General features: G+C 37.5%; 1 protein-coding gene and 1 long non-coding RNA gene across 8 annotated transcripts in view; one reads left to right on the top strand and one right to left on the bottom strand.

Moving 5' to 3' along the window:
- Nucleotides 1–5745, top strand: LOC125380039. The gene is made up of 2 exons (XR_007221014.1): nucleotides 1–90; nucleotides 4829–5745. It is a non-coding gene; the product is annotated as an uncharacterized LOC125380039 (long non-coding RNA).
- Nucleotides 1–18637, bottom strand: part of LOC124128065 (cytospin-A-like) — a 48372-nt gene that overhangs the window by 26299 nt on the left and 3436 nt on the right. For 2 of the 7 annotated variants that reach the window (XM_046491494.2, XM_046491493.2), the window contains exons 2-3: nucleotides 13380–13467; nucleotides 4878–4997 (exon numbers count right to left, since the gene is read on the bottom strand). The gene's annotated coding sequence lies outside the window, so the exon portion shown is untranslated. Of the gene's footprint in view, nucleotides 1–4877; nucleotides 4998–6062; nucleotides 6197–6261; nucleotides 6469–6568; nucleotides 6937–13369; nucleotides 13468–18637 lie in introns of those variants that run through there. The other 5 variants (XM_046491495.2, XM_046491497.2, XM_046491499.2 and 2 more) reach the window with 5 other exon arrangements.

Below are 18637 nucleotides of genomic sequence, written 5' to 3'. Positions count from 1 at the left end.
AGCATTGATCCCGGGGAGTGCGAAGCCCAGATGTCAGACACTGATAGGACCACCACTACAGCAGTAGACAGCCTTCACGGATACATGCGGGTAGGAAATTCCTATTTCGTTATACGTTATTGGCTCTTTTTATTTGCCATGATTCGATATTTCACACTTAGAATTAGCTGGTGATACTTTTATTCTTAACAGTCCCGTTATTGTGAATTTGCCAAGAAATAAAAACGTTTCTGTGAACTGTTTATTTTTCTTGTGAATTGTTATTATTTGTTATCATTTATTTATCGAAACTGGGAATACTATGTAGTAAATTTGGGGAACAGCCTAAAACTATCAAGATGTGCCCAAGACGGTCTGTCCGACAAGTTGTTACCAAGTTTACATGTTACAATAACATGAGGTCCAGTCCAACTTTATACATGCAACAACATAAAATGGACAATGGTATGGTTTAAGTCACTATCAGATTGAAAGGTAAGAATGGATCATTTCTTATCTGTATGAACATGATGAGATATGAACTAATTTACACAATAATTATCTGTGACTGTGAAACGGGTAGAAAAATTACCAGTGATCTGTGAAAAGGTGGTCTGATTTAACTGTGAACAGTTATTTGGCATAGGCATTCCCTAGTCTCATATATACACACGGTGTAGATAGGTACCTGCTCCAACACACTGAAATGACCTCACAGAGAATGCTGATTCATGGTAAGCACAAGTTTAATCATGCTTCAGGGGTTGAAAATGTATGAAAAATGTTACTTGACCAAGGACAAGTATGACCAACATTCTTACTTGCCCTATTTTAAAATGTACTTGCCCAAAATCAAACTAATAAATTCAGTAAAATGTTAGTGTACATCTGATGTATTGTGACTTTTCAATATTCAATTCTGAAATTTGAACATCCAACAATGAAAGTTCGATTGCAAGCTTGTATGCTTGGGGACTTGGAACAGGTGGTGCAGTTCATGACTTTGGCCGTGTCTTTCCACTCAGCGATGAATGTTCGTTTTCGTTAACATTCGTCATACTTCTTATTCTTGGCCGAAATAGATTCATTTGAATTTTCAGAATTCCCCTCCGCCTTCCTTTTAAGTTTGTCCCCATTGCCGAAGAAACTTATATAGACCACTAGCTGTGACATGATCTGACATGTGCGGTACTGGCAATGCTGTTGCGCTCTTCAATATCGCCCTAACTCAGATATTGCCGGCTTTAACACATGGCTCCCAAAATTTATATACACGTTTAGTAAACTTAGGTCACTGACACGATGTCTTTTCCCCATCGCAAAAAAATATTACCAACTGATCACTGTGAGCACGCAACACCGGAAATACCAATCACCATGATCACGAATCCGCAATGAAGTCCTCAATATAATCCTATTATTACACTATCTGGTTATAAAAACATGTTTGTTGTACACTTATGTTAGTGGCATATTTTAATCATTTTATTCAAAATTTCGTTCAATATAGTTTATATTAATTTTGGCGAAATTGTGCGTAAAAGGATCGGTAGATTGCACAACTCGTCGTTATTTACAGCAACCACGGTCAAGTTATCGCTATTGACTCCTTAAAACGAACTTTAGTTGACGGGGAATAGATATATAGATCTATATTATAAATACCATGCTTCGACTCGTTAAAAGTCAGATTTATTGTAGTTTGACTGTTTTGTGTCAACAAAGTTTTCGCGACCCAGAACGTGTGAGCCTCGACGGTGATTGGTGTGTCAAAAAAATAAATCTCATCAAAGCTAGGCCTAACGAAGCTTCTATTGTCGGAAATTGTTTCTACCTCGCATTACAAAATCAAAGTAAAGTAGTCAACTGTCTGTTATTCCATTTTCCAAGAAGCATGTGCCATATATGGAAGTGTTACTACGTTTTAACAATAAAACAAGCCTGGTTCTCGTTGTTGACCTGCCTGACATCGAAGTGTATGAATCCCATTGGTTGACTGGTGTAGCTGTATGCAAATTAGACTGCCAGTCTGGGATACTCGCAAAATATTAGCCAATCAAATATCGTAACATGATCACATGATTACATTCACGTGAAACTTGACCCAGTTCATTTTGTGTGCATGCTCTTCTTGTCCAAGGGCTTACTAGAAAACGTATATTACACGCCCGATATCTAAACCTTACTTGGCACGGGCGTCGGGCAATGGTATTTTTCAACCCCTGTGCTTATAACAGTTTTTAAATGACATCCACACTGACATTATTATTAAGAACAAGTTAGATGGCAGTGATCCCTCAAGGCATTTCTCCTGTTTAACATTTTAAGGTCCACTAACATATTGTTCGACTGCACTTATTGATATTTCAGAACATTTGCCATCTGTATAATCCCAGACATACCAGAAATTTAAAACAGGTATTTTCTCACGTACGTATCTGATGACAATTGTTGCTCTGTAGCTGGATTCTATCACAAGATAGATGTAATTCTTTAAGCCCAAACATCTCTCTGGACTAACACACATAACCAATACAGAGTTGAAGCATAAATGTACAAACTATATTGGGACTGTAGGAAATGTCATATGTAACTGTCAATCATATTAACCATGATAACAAACCTACAGCAACAACTGTTTTTCACTATCCTCAAACTTCAGGGTAATGAGATATTAGTCATCAAAGGTTCAACCTACACAAGTGAGTCAATCCCTGCCTGTCTCTAGACTTGAATACAGTATGAAGCTGCCATATCAGCATGAAGTGGCCAACGTGCCTACCAGCTGATCTAATCTCATGTTATCAACAGTGAAAGTCTTCAAACTGATAAATTAGTATGAATCTATGTAACATAATAGATTAAATGAACATACTCAGAGGCACAATATTAGATATTAACAAAAAGTAACATTTATCATTTCAAAAGTTACTACTACATAAGGACATAAGGTTGGGTAGAGCACAGAGAGTTGCACAGGGAGTTGTGTACAACTGTGCTCACATGACATGCTTGGTTGAATGTCACATGCACTTTAAAGTAGCGATTGTGTATATCTGTTGCAAGCACATCAACATACATAAAATGCCACTAACATCTACAATATAAACAACATTCAACATGACCCTGCCAGCTTGACGACTGCCCTTGGAGTTTACCATAGTCAAAGGGAAGCAACTCTATGTACATATTTCGACACATTAGAAATGCCCACTGGCTTGAGAATGGTTAATTTGTCAAAGATATCATTAGGGAAAATATAAATTGACAGTTATAGGTTAAAACTATCTGTGCTTGTTTATTATCCTGAATCAATATTATCCCTGATATTGATATGCAGGGAAATAATGTCATTCCCTCTGTGAGGCTTCTTTGAGGAGGTACTATATATATTCATGATAATTGATATTAAGGGCAATGATTGTCATGATTATTATTACTATCAGATTATTATTTACATACCTTGTCTATAAAGCGAATCGGAATGAAGCACATCACCAGCACATACACAATCCCTACATTTGCAATAAAAACGTGTTTGTCTTCCGCTAAAAACAATTACATCATATACCTTCAGCGAATTCCGGGAAACAAACAGATGATAACAATTAAACTTGGTCAATACAAATTTGAAATTTGAGATAAAACATTGTTTTATATGCAGAGATTAAGATTACCATGTGTATTGTCTCATAAACTAAGCCAGAAGCAACAATCGGCAGTGCACACATTTCTCGAAATCTACCAGGGATTCGGTTACAAATTACCCAATAACTTAAATGAATTTTGATACAGCGATCATATAAATTGTATCAGAAACTATTATTTTATCAGCAATAATTTATTCCAATATCATTTTAGTTGCAGCTTCACTGTATACATTTGAAATAAATTAATAACCATAAGCATAGCACTCTGGTACAGCTGATCACTATTGCCGAATATATTTTCATATGGAACAATTTGATCAGTCACCATCGCTGCTCCCGTGATCCGAAATTTTTTTGTTGACATATACTAGTCATACTACAACACTATGACTTTCAGCGAGTCAATGTATGGCATTTATGATATATATATACATCCATTCTCTATCCACTAAAGTTTGTTTCAAGGCATCAATAGCGGTAATCTGACCGTGGTTGCTGTAAATAACAGTGAATTGTGCGATCTTCCAATCACTTCACATAGGTTTCGCCGAAATTAATCAAACAATTTTGAATGAAATTTTGAATAAAATTAATTAAATAGATAACAAACGCAAGTCCAGATATAAAATGAACACTTTTTATAACCATACAGTGTAATTACGTGATTAGTTTGCCGACTTTGCCGTGTTACGTGCTCACGGTAATGTCTTTGTGTTGGGGGGAAAAACATCAAAACTCTTTAACCCTGTGTATAAGACGATCCCCCTTGAAAGCCCTCTAATTCTAGGTATGAGAAACTTGCCTTATACACAGCGATATACAGTAATAGATTTCGAGTTATTTTGCAATTCATCATTCTCGTTTGGAGCAAAGCAGACTGTAGAAATGTATATAGTACAATAGTACCATATCGATAGGAATGTAGAGTGAGTGAGTGAGTGAGTGAGTGAGTGAGTGAGTGAGAGAGAGAGAGAGAGAGAGAGAGAGAGAGAGAGAGAGACTATGGTTTTGAGAGCTGACAATTCAAAATATATCTGCACCACCACAGTTCAGACTTGGGTACTTCAATTCAGTAACCATGGTAACAGAACACAAATATGTAAATACTAGCGCTAAATACACATGAAATTACTGGAGTTAAATTAGATTGAAGGAATCTCATCTGCAGTGACAATACTACTTCAACATTCTGCTGACAGGTTCTCCTGATGAGCTGTGACTTGGTGGTGGAGATGGCAATGTACTTACAACTATCAGCAGAGTGTATCAGCCAGAGCGGCCAGCGATTTAGTCTGGTCTTCACACCATTCCCTTCTTGTAATGAGTCTGCTCATCTTTCAAGGATGTACAACTAATGGAAGGAGGTTTCTGAAACACATGCAAGAAGATTTAAAGGTAAAGTATGAAGGTACAAGGTATTCATGGTAATGATTCTGCAACATATGCAATGCTTGTAATCTCTAAGACACTGTAAAGGGATCAAAGATTACCTGAGAGACAGATAGCCAGCAGCTCTAAACAAGCTGAATACAGGTTCACAATATAACAACAAGATCCGACCTTTGTTTCATTAGTTGTATTACAGTGGTGTTGTGAAGGCTAGTCCTCTCCAACATAGTTTGACATCAATCAGTAGCCTGTCATGAACCTAATCCATCATGATCATGTCAGTTGGGATGTTTTTCTACTTGAGCAAGCAAACCTTATAACTGTGGTCTGAACATTCTGTATTCAGAGAGTGGCATGTTGTCACTTTCACAAGTAACCAGGCAACTAGTCAAGTGGACTACTCCTTCAGAGAGAGGGACAGAAGCAACTGAAACACTGACAGCAAAAACAGGTAAAAGTGGAATACACTTCCAAGGACAAACACAACTGGTGCGACTGATGGGACATGGTGAAGCCAAAAACCTTGATATGAAGCGATCGATCACCAACAAATATACAATGCACATTGAAGGATACAGATTGGCTGCAGGAAGAACATATCAAATAAATCAACAAGCAAAATTATTTAGAGACCATGACAGCTTGTAAAAGAGCCGGAAAGAAAGGCAAGCTCAGAGTGGCTGAAGGGGTCGTTGTCGGCATGGGTACTACAGATATGCAGTGGAAAGAACTCATCCTAGGATACCTTTCTGTATTCTGATCTTGGCTAGGGTACATTTCTCTATACAGAAACCTACTGGGGTATATGTAGTTCATGTGCTGACAACGACCCCTTCAGCCTCAGTATGCATGGTATGTAGAACAATTACTATTGATCATGTTGATTAGGCTGATTCATACACTCAATGTTACTGTCATGGACATTAGTCTTATGATTCCTACATTGTTGATATATCATAAGAGCCACCACAGGATCTACAATATGGAACAATACTTGAGGCAGGCTATGACATGTGCAATAGGAGAGAAATATGCAGTTCTTACCAGTACCAGCATGTTGCTAATCAGTAGCCTGTCCTGTCACACACACACTGTCCAGCATCCATAGGCAATGAGGTCTACTTCACTCAACTAATGAATATTTAACATCAACCATGTCAACACAGTCTTCAGTAGGAACATACCAGTACATGGCCTAATGAATATGCAAAGACGTTTATTAGGCACTGCTATCTAAACATACCTTTGGCTGGACATGACAAACCCATTACATGCAATCCAAACAGATCAATCAAGATTGCGTCATTACACAATGACATGAAATCAATTCTTGAGTATTAGTGTGCAGACTAACAACACAGAGTTAATATTGCATGGTACAATATGGTGTACACTGCTTCACAGCTCCCCTCAACTCAGACACATAGTGCATGAACAGCATAGAAAGAAAGTAATTCACAACATGAAAGGTACACAGCCATACATATGCAAAGTAAAAAAACAGAAATGAACACCTGTGACATGGACGCCTTTTTTATACATTTACCTACCAGATATATCCAAGTCCTTCTAACCACACAACCACAGTGATGTGAAATCCACACTGCACCAACAGCTGGTCCAGTTACTTATTCTACATACAGACATTTATCACTGAATGAAATAGGCCTGATACAGCCATTGATAGCCTGGCCTGTGGCTGCATATGTTAAACCAAGCTAACAGCTGTGTTGGGTGGTGGTCACTCAAGCATTGCAGATACAGGCAACATCTCGGGGTACACTGTCCAGGTAAACTGGTCACTGGGCAGGTTGGACTGACCTTGTGCCAACATCATCATCATAGAACATCATATGGTGTGTCTGTAATACACTGAAACTGACACTTGCTAATATCAAGGAAGGCGGGTTGAAGCAAGACTATCCACATATCCACACTGACATGCTCAGGTGACCAGGAATTGATAATGGTTATGTGGCTACCTACACTAATTTACTGTTTCCTTACAGTAAAGATCAACCAATTATTTCAGGATAAATAGAGAAGAAGTAGAGTAGAGTAGAAAGAAAATACCTAGCATCTGTTATTAGTCCAAGTATACAAAAAACAACAACGCCCTTGCCCTTTTAACTGTACACTGTGAACACAATGAAGTATCTACCTAACATGTTAACCCCTTTAAAGTTAAGATATCCCAGACTGAGTTGGTAAGTAAAACAAACAGCATCCTGTATATGAGTTATTTAAGACATAAATGACTTGTGGTTGTTGTTTATCATAAAATAAAACACTGCTGGGAGAATAAAGGAGAATAAGAAGCGCAGTCCCAAGTGGTTTATTCTCCCTGCAGTGTTTTATTGTACAATAAAGAATGATCATGACTTGGTTATTTCTTATACGAGATATCAAAACTATGTACAGCCTCTATAAGGAGGTGAATGAAATGTACAAGATTTAAAAATATTTAACCGTATTTAAATAATGATGACTCCCTGAATAGAGTCCGACGTCAGCAATGTCGGACAAGTCCTCTTTGTGATCAGGGGGGTTAAGTTTGGTATTATCTGTATATTCTCGCAATTTTCATGACAATTAACTGTACCTTTACTCCCAATATCGGTGGTCATATCTCTCCCACTTTTGGATGAGATCTTATTTGGCCATTGCTTTTATCTACGTTGCCCAGTTACATCTATGGGGAACAAGTCGCCAGACACTTTCCTCTCAAATAAACGTTGTCCAATTTATGACGTAATCAACTTGCAAGCGCATGTTCGAATCTACAGAATTGACATCGTAGAACAATGTAATTTTATCATGAAATAAACCATGCTTCGTTCTTCATTATTCTTTGCAATTTATTGCGGAGCTATCTTATATAAAGCAATAAAAGAGTGTCCTGATTCTTTTATGCTTCATAAAACCCAAAACAAATGGACATGATGGAACAGATTTATTCACACTTCAAGGATGTATGGTGGGATTGTCCTTTTGTTGGAAAATTAATCCTGTCCAATCTATCAGCCAGGAGAAAACCCTAGACCTCTCCTCCTAGGAAAAGTTAGAATAGTCGCAATGAACACTGATGAATGTGAGATTCGAGTGTCAACTCTTAATCATATTCATCTGGAACAAATTTCACCTATCCTAAGCTTGACTAAATCATTTTCGTATGAACGATTATTGTTTTCAAGTTCCTTGCAAAACAGTCAGACTAACAAACTGTTTGGGAGAGATATGTTCTTAAAGTGCGAAAATATTGTTTCCAGGGTGCCGTAGAACAAAGCGATCTTAACGCTAAGGTGATCATAACTCCCATACCTTAACATAGACTAAAACAGTCTTGGCGCTAAGGTTGTTTTGTAGAATGACACCCCAGACTACAAACTTTGTTTCACTCACAATGTATTACAAATCACTAACTATCCAACTAGGTGACATAGTCTCCCTCCTACTACATGTAGCATGACTAGCCAAAACTTCTCCTATTATGGGGGGATTTCAATATACATGTTTTAAACATATGGGTGTATGAGCAAACAAAACAGTTTACCAGCATCAGAGTTCAGACCAGTTAACATGTTAACGGTGAAAAGGCACACCCATAACTAAACATTTGAGACTCACAGTCCGAATTTCTCAGTGCACATCATTTTCATTTTCCAGTAGATTTAGGGTCAACATATGGTCATAAAATAGTTGTAGTGATAAGATCTGTTTGTGCACGTGGGCCCTGGTGCTATCTATGCCTTACACAACTAGAATGTCATGAAACTGGTCTTACAATGTCAATGTCAGAGTTACAGACACTATAATTTCCAAGCCTGCTAGCACCCAGAGGTTAAACTATAGCCAACAATGTGGCACTTCCCTCTATCCTCAGCTTTCTATAGTACAATTTGATACTAGTTCACTGCCTATCACATCATTATACTTCACTGCATTGACAGTAGTTACACTACATTACACATCACTTAGCTCAGCAATTACCATGCCTCAATACACATCACTATAACTGTTAATGGATCATTGAGTACAGATCACTGAATATGCCTCAACTGAACATACCAACCCTTCTTACCATGTTGCCGACTGCACGATTACACAACACTTCTGTACCATGTGACCTAACTAATCTATTGATTGACAGATTGTATTTTCATGTAATTGACCTGATAAAATGACATTTAGGGGAGTGTGTAGCTAATCACCTGATATTTGCGTAATAAATCAATCACTAGGTGTAATGTAAGTCCTGTCAGGGCTGGCCCTCTAAATGTCTGGGCCCAGGACATGTAAGGTGAAACTAGCATGTCATGAACACTGTAATGCATAATAAGCATGTACCGTATTCAACGTAATAAGCACCCCGCTCTAATAAGCACCCACGGCGATATTTGCTAATATATTGGCTAGTGAACAATCCCAATTAGCACCCCTTCCGATTGATCAATGTACACAAGACTTATAAGTTATTTATTCATGTATAATACGTGTGTTATATGCATCCTTATTTATGTGAAATTAAATCCTGGAAAAATATATCTGTCGTATATAAACATTTCAGGCTGTCGGCATAACCGTGAAATTTACGATCATTCAACTCTGTTGTTTTTCATGAAAATAATATTCTAATAAGAGCCCCCTATATCTAAGTTTGAGAGCGCCCTGGGCGCGTATTATGTTGAATACGGTATTAATATTTTGCTGAAAGCTGCACTTATTCTTATGCCAACCATTAATGTCTAACTCAACCATGATAGCATCATATCTCTAGCAAGTATAGTATGTGCTTTTGATAACCCCAAACCAGATAACAGAACAGACTGGCAATTATGTGGAACAGCCTGTCAGTTACCTCTGTTCGAGGATTTTCAACTTATGGACCCCACTTTTTCCATATTTGATTTTAAACCCATAACCAATAAAACATAACAATATAAGGTTAGTCCAAAGTTTGGCATCATACAACATCAATGCAAGCGTCCACATGCTTTAATTATAATAGTTAAAAAGTATACCTTATTACTCAAAGTCAGTCATATCGTTAAACATGTTTAAATAAACTTGTGCTTGTCAACTGTCATCTGTACTTTTTGATTCCAACCTCTAAGCATGTTCATCATGTAAATTCTGTTTGAACAAGGAGTAACTAATATTAATAAGCACCCAAAATTGCCTCATCATTTTAACATGGTTGACATGCTTTAAAATATCCTACATGTAAACAAAAAACTCATAATCTGGATAATCAATCAATTCTTTGTTCCAATGCTTAGAGACCTTGGGCAACGGGAACAGAAATATTGATGTATAGAAAATGTTACGTTGGTTAATAACGACATTCCTGTAAAGTTTGTTCTTTAAAGCTCCACTCAGCAATATTCCAGCTATATGACGATGGTCTGTAAATAATCGAGTCTGGACCAGACACTCTGGTGATTGACATCATGAGCATCGATTCATGCAACTAGGATATGATGACATGCATCAACCAAGTCAGCAAGCCTGACCACCAAATCCAGTTACACGCCTCTTACAAGGAGCTTAGACGCTTCTTATGACAAGCATGGGTTGCTGAAGACCTTTTCCAACCCAGGTCTTCTAGAGTACTGTGAAGTAGATTAGGGCCCCATTCCACAAAGTGATTTTAGTGCTAAGGTGATCGTAACTCCCATACTACATGTACTATAACATAAGCTAACGATAGTCGTAGCACTATGATCGCTTTGTGGAACAGGGGCCTGGTCATATGTTCTTAACAGCAATACCAAGTAAATCTTGCAGCAATCTAAACATTTGTGAGCCTTGTACTCTCATTTTCACATTAGAGAACTAATCTGCATCGTCTAGAGCCCATTTGAAGTCTTGGTCCAGTGAGAATAATCTTGATTCCAAGCACTAAGAATGACTATCACAAGTGACAACATGTGTCAAACTTTACTTCATGTGTGGAAAAAGGACAAAGGACACTTCTTGGCATCCTAGAGTAAAGTGCATACAAAACCTAATCCTAATATACTTAACAGATGTTACTGAAGAGGCTAATTTAGTCATTCACTTGAGGTAGAGGTTTTTATTTGAGTGTCAATGAATCAATACCAAATTCCAGCATCATGGGTAAAGTACATGTATATGTCTTTTGTAATCAATAGAGCTGATATGATACTCAAAGACTTACTATCATACATATGGTAATAGTGGGCATTAGGGACATCACGCTTAGAAAATTCTTGAACTGGTTACTCGTCTTGTTGAAAGCACATTGTACCTGATTGGCTGTTTTCATGATATTGTAACTAATATGATATATACATTATTCAATGAATGAATCCTTGAATTAGTTCCTTTGCAGTCTTTCATAGCGCATCTCTCCAATCTCAGGTCTCAAGACGATTACAACTTTGGTGAAACCTACTAGTATGGGTATGGTGCTGACAAACCTAGAAACATGACCTGGGAAAACTTGGACTCAAACCAACAATCATAGGTTGCTGATGTGCCCAAGGGATGCAACCCTTCACCATGTTCACAGTGGATTGTGGCGCCTAAGACGACTTGGTCACCGGTGATTTTACTAAGAAAGAACACAATACACATGTAGATGCATGTGGATTTATAAAGTATTAAGTTGGTTAATATTTCTTTTGCTTAGTATTTGATTTTTATGACCAAGACAATCAATGAGGACATGAATTTGGTGTAAAAAATTGTTTTGTATTCAATACTGGGCATGTTTGACAGCTACAAGATTGTTGGTGATACAGCACCAGCAGATTACCAGGGATTTTACTGGAGACAAATGGCATTAGGACATTTTAATGATTGCATCAACTTTTGATTGAAAAAGATCTATTGGACATATTGGATGACAATAAGTCAATGTCCTAGAAAATCAACCACTCTAAAACCCTGGATAATATGTTTAACGCTTTGAAAGACTGTCACAAGCGGTGTATTTTTATAATTATTACAGTGAATAAAGACTGTGACAATGCTGTTAATGCGCAGTAGTTTCACAATAACCATAACTGCAATTGATTAATAATAATATTAAATGGGGATAAGAAATACCAGGTTTGCACATTCCAATCAAATCATACTGGATTATCCGAGTAATTGGTGAGGTCATGAGACAATACACATGAATAGAAAGAATGACACAAGCTGGTGATGCTGGCCATATGAATAAGGTACCTTGTGTGTCCAGAACTAAAACAGGGTTGACTTTGCAGACAGTCCACTAAGTGTTGTTCATGTTGTTTGCTTGACCTTATTTTTACTGTTAATTGGTCCAAGTTGTGACCCTCTTTAGAGCACATCAGAAACTGACAGAGCAAAACAGATTATTTTCCTGATGACATAATAGTGTTGTATGGATGAACTTGAATAGTTCTCACATGTCATTAAGTACACTGACAATGCTGGTAACCTGGCTGATATATAATTAGAAAACCAACAACAGCTATATGCATATGTCAATTCCATAGCTACCAGCCCAATAGCTGCTTCAACATGTTAAACCAGGAGATCTCACAATGCCTCTCCATAAGTGTACCGTTAGGTTAGGTCACCTATATAAAATGATGAGGTGAGACATATCGCAACACAGCCATTCCTAGAGTGTTGCAAACGACATAAAGCTGTGGCCAAGTGCATTATTGACTTTATCCCAGTGCCCACCACCTGGAGCCAGTGTCAAGTAGGAAGTGTTGCATGATGCCACAGTCAACTACTCACCTTATCTCACAGTGAAACATTAGAGATCTTTTTATGCAAGTTTCCAACTAACAGCACCAGAGTCTTAACTACATTGTTTGCTTCAAAAAATCTTTTTTTTTCTGCAACCCCCTGAAACCACATCTTCCATAAACACGACATACATGTTTCCCCGTATCCTGGAATTTGCTTATGTGAGGCACTGTCTTCATCAGCTGATGAACATCAACAAATACAACTTCAATTCTTAAATATTAGGGTTGGCATATTGTTACATAAATCATATAGCAATATATCGCAATATGAAGAGCTGTATTGAGATACATATTGCAATGTATTGAGGCCCAAATTATAACTATTTGTTGGGGTGAAATGATACAGCAAGGTCACAATATGATACATATGATACATAGATCATGATACCCATATTGACATGAAATCACGTGAAAACATCTTGACATTTTACATTTTTAGATCAGGCTAGTAGTGAACTTAACATGCTTAAGGAGCTTATTACAACACACTTTGCAATATTTGACTTACAAAAGCACTGGGGTGTGACTGGGGGTCATTAAAACGAGTAGAAAGTGATTTATTTAGAAAGTGTATCCGAAAAAAAAAAAATGGCAAACCTGATGTTACCTTCATTGAATGCAGTCCTAGAAATGGACATATGACAACTGTCTCTCAGACATGACCATGATGACAGCAAGGACTTTTTTAGTTCAATCTGAAATTGATTTTAAATGTTCATGGTGAATAAATGGTTCTAAACATGCTTACAGCAAAAAGGTGACAGTATAGATAATGAATGTAGTTAGATTCCCATATCACAAAATAAGCCAGACATTGTTGACAATGACATAATTTATGTACACCATAAACCAACTACACAACTACTGCTGTAACAGTAAATATTCTAAAGTTTTTAAAAATAATGGAAGGTACATTCCCCTTCACAATGATCCCCAAATATACAGGGTTACATAAGTTTTCAGCAACATTCATGTATTACAGTATACATGTAGTACTGTACAGATTCTATGTTGTGTCTATGAGCAATTACATGCTGACCTCAGTCAGTGAGACTGGGTTGTCTGGCTCTGCCGCCAGTCTGCAGTACCTGGCAGCATGTATAACCATGATAACTGTATTGATTACTTAAACCATTACCGGTGCACAGTTTTCTGGGCTAGCTCAATCCCTTTAATTAGGTCACACTGTCAGTGGTAAACTGCTTGGTACTGTCTAAGAACTGCATCAATACTGGACAAAATGTATTTATGCTGACATCATGCAAATAAAATCCAAAGCAAACTTGACTTTGTGATACAGCAAAGGCATAGGTAACAGAGATACCATATTTGTGATTACATTTTGATACAAGGTCATTATCGGAGAAAATGTCTGCTTAGCAACTTCAAATGAACTTCAACATGTTCAAGGTTTTGTAAAAAAAAAATGTATGTTATCGATGACACTGTTCAGTAACCATGGTAACTGTTATCTTGGATACACTTTTTGTTTGATGTATGCACATATTGGTGTGTTGAAAATGCAGTATACATACATGAATGCACAAGTACATCTTAACCATGTTAACATGCTAAATGCATGATGCATGTGTTTCAACTAATAAATGTCCAAACCTGATAACATAATTCAAAAGATTATGATGTACACCATCATAAACATAGTTTTAATTGTCTTATATGAAATATAGCCATTCTTTCAATATTTCTCATCATGATATTTATACCTGCTAGTTGTCACAGCTCACACACTCACTCTTACCATGCTTACTGACAGTCTTTCACTTATCATGGATATATCATGGTGAGTCACCTTGATAATGTTGATGTGGAAGAAAACCTTGAAGTGATGCAGGTCTTGTAACTTGACCATTTTGGTGAATCGCACATGTATAAGTATGGTGCTGACAAACCTAGAAACATGATCAGGGCAAATCCACAAGCCATGTAATCTGGCATGCCCAAGGGATGCAACTCTGCATAGCAAATTGTGGCGCCTCAGACAAATGGTTTTACGATGCTTTTAGCAATATTCCAGCAATATCATGGAGAGGGAACACCAGAAATGGGCTTCACACATTGTACCGATGTGGGGAATAGAACCTGGGTCTTCAGAGTGACGAGTGAAGGTTTAAGCCACTGGGCTACCCCACAGCCCTGTCTACCAGCAAGCGGAAAGAAGCCTATTAGCAACTGCTAACGAAAGACATCATGTGCTTATTCATTAGAAATGTCCTGCAAAATCCTTTGGCATATCTGACATAATTAATTTCTTACCATGCTTACTGTAACAGGTGTAAGAGAGGAAAGTCTTCTACACACATACCATACCTACTGCATCTGTCAACACAAGATGGTGTCAGTATGATGCATCTACAGTATTTACATAACAACCTCACCTTTATTAATAATGTTGTTTTAATGAAAGCTAAAAATATAGTTTTCGATAAAAAAATAATTTCTAATCATCATGATCATGCTAATTAGGCCTCTCACACATTATGTTTATTTTAACACCACAATATTGAAAAGAGTAAAGTGAAGACATTTTACACAGCATTTCACTTACTCGCTCCAACTTGATGTAACAACTTCAACAAGCAGATTTTTACTGGTCACAGGGAAATCAGCAAGGTTATCACCATGTCAGCCATATAATATGTTCAAACAGTATCCTGATCCTTCAACTTGATGAAACATAGATGCATTGAAACCCTCTAGACTGACATCTGTCGCCCTGGCTGTGACAAAAACGCATAGCATTTGATCACCAACACCTCACACCAACAGGGCCTTTGCCAGATTCATAGACTATATTGATATTTGGCCGCCAGTTCTGGGAGGAAAAAAACACATCTTTCTTTAAAGACCAGAGCACAAGCTAACAGGGGGTTGTTCAAACATACCAACAGTCAAAGGCTTTTAGCTTCTGCTGCTTGTACAATGCCTGAGTTTGTTTGTGACCCAACAACAAGGGCTGTACAATTACCAAAGATTGTGAAAATTGACGCAGGCCCCAACAGTGCAAAGACTTACTGATGAAAAAGAAAACCCTTAACAAACTATACACGCCTGTTGAAATAGAACTTCTATTATGACATTATAAGCTGCTTCATGTTTGTCCACAATATGTACATAGCTAACATGGCTAAGCTGTTGATGAAAGAGATTTGGTATGTGCAGGTTTTGTTGCATATGTTTCTCATGTAAATAATCCTTCCACATCAGCAAGTCAAATGTCATCTTGGTCGTTAAGAAATGACTCGATCAAACAGATAAGTTTACAAATTCAAAGTTATATTTGAACAGTTTCCTGAACAATGTGAGCGCTCCTGAAGTATTTCCACCCATGGACTTCAACTCTGCCTTGTATCATGTATATACATGTATATTAAGACTGAATCATGTGTATTTGGAAGTAAAGAATGAGAAAGCTTACATTTATCACATTTTTTCCCTCCGTAGTATAAGGGGCACATTGTGCACAATTTTACAATCTCTTGGCAGAACAATGCAATATAGTTGACATATTAACCTTTAGCATTGATGTGTCAATTGACAAACTCACTTTCATCACTGTTAATTTACCTTTGGTTTTACTTCTTCCATTCTATCCTTGACACTTACCATGCAAATGACTTCTATCGTATAACATAATCTTACCTTTTGCAACCTTGAGCTTACACTACTTACAGTCTCACATGTTTATCTTCTCTGAATCAAAAAGCAACAGCTCAATTCTCCCAATAATCTTGATAAGTATGGACGGCAGGCGTTTAACTAAGGTCACCATGACCTGATCAGGGGTTGAAAATTTATGAAAAATGTTACTTGACCAAGGGCAAGTATGACCAACTTGCCCTATTTTAAAATGTACTTGCCCAAAATCAAGCTAGTAAATTCAGTAAAATGTTAGTGTACATCTGATGTATTGTGACTTTTCAAATATTCAGTTCTGAAATTTGAACATCCAACAATGAAAGTTTGTATTCGATTGCAAGCTTGTATGCTTGGGGACTTGGTGCACTTCATGACTTCGGCCGTGTCTTTCCACTCAGCGATGAATGTTCGTTTTCGTTTACATTCGTCATACTTCTTATTCTTGGCCGATATAGATTCATTTAAAGTTTCAGAATTCCCCTCCGCCTCCCTTTTAAGTTTGTCCCCAACACTGAAGAAACTTAGCTGGGACATGTGCGGTACAGGCAATGTAAATTGTTATTGTGGATATCCCTCTGAGTGCTAACGAGGCAAAGGGAGGCTACTCTATCCTTCACTGGCTTACTCATTTGAAACCAAAGACTGTCGGTTTACTTACAGTGATCCCGCACTATAGCGCTCTTCAATATCACGCTATCTCAGTTATTGCCTGCGTTAACACATGGCTCCCAAAATTTATGCACACGTTTAGTAAACTTAAGTCACTGACACCATGGACACAATGTCTTTTTCCCATCGCAAAATAAATATTACCAGCCGATCACTGCAAGCACGCAACACCACAAATACCAATCACAAATCCGCAATGATGTCCTCAATTTAATCCTATTATTACACTATCTGGTTATAAAAACATGTTCGTTGTACATCTTGACATATGTTGGTAGCATATCTTATTAATTTTATTCAAAATTTCGTTCAATATAGTTTAATTTTAGCGAAATCGTGCGTAAAGGGATTGGTAGATCACACAACTCACCGTTATTTACAGCAACCACTTTAGTTGACAGGGAAAAGATACAGATATCTATATTATAATGCCATGCTTTGACTCGTTAAAATTCACATTTGTTGAAGTTCGACTGTTTTGTGTCAACAAAGTTTTCATGACCCAGAGCGTGTGGGCCTCAACAGTGACTGGTGTGTCAAACACAAAAAAAAATATTTCATCAAAGCTAGGCCTAACGAAGCTTCTATAGAAGGGTAATTGTTTCTACCTCGCATTACAAATTCCAAGGAAAGTAGTCAACTGTCTGTCATTGCATTTTCCAAGAAGCATGTGCCATATATGGAAGTGTTACTACAATTTAACAATGAAACAAGCCTGGTTCTCGTTGTTGACCTGCCCGACATCAAAGTGTATAAATCCCATTGGTTGACTGGTGTAGCCATATACAAATTAGACTGCCAGTCTGGGACACTAGCAAAATATTAAACAGTCAAATATTGTAACATGATCACATGATTACATTCACGTGAAACTTGACCCAGTTCATTTTGTGCTCTACTTGTCCACGGGTATATTAGAAAACGATATCTAAACCTTACTTGGCACGGGTTTCGGGCAATGGTATTTTTCAACCCCTGCTGATACCAGTATTTAGAAATGAAAGCAAATAACTAGTAAGAAATATTATCACTGAATGCCAGTCATCACAATTAACAAGTCGATTGGTCCAGAAGATCAGGAATGGAACGCTCACCACTCTGCAATCTTGTTTACCAGATCATAAAAGTGACAGTCAGAATGTGATTTCTGATCATGCAACCTCGAAAGATTTAACATGTGGTATTATGAACGACAGTTAAGAGCTTTATCATGTTAATGACTGAATCCATACAATCAAGGCCATCTATTAGCCACTCCAAAATGATTGTTTGTTCCTTTTTCAAACTCTTAATTGAGAATTTGTCAAAATATGTTTCAAAGCGTAGTCACCAGTTTGAAACTAGTTCCAGAAAGGATGAGAAATCTGCCTTCTGATTGGCTAATGTCGACTTCTTGTCAGTCATTCCATTGGTCGGTCAAAATTCCCGAAAGGTCTGTCTGACGTGACCCATAATGGGATGTCCTCAGATCTTTGTTTAGTGGTAGTGATAACTAAGATCCGATTTTAGTGAGATTGGCAACTCTAAGGTTTGTCAATC

Source organism: Haliotis rufescens, unplaced genomic scaffold (genome assembly GCF_023055435.1).
Source record: "Haliotis rufescens isolate VD_foot unplaced genomic scaffold, xgHalRufe1.0.p SCAF_15, whole genome shotgun sequence".
In the NCBI taxonomy this organism is placed as follows: domain Eukaryota; kingdom Metazoa; phylum Mollusca; class Gastropoda; order Lepetellida; family Haliotidae; genus Haliotis; species Haliotis rufescens.
Note: the sequence above shows the minus strand (reverse complement) of the source record. Positions and strands in the feature narration are given on the sequence as shown.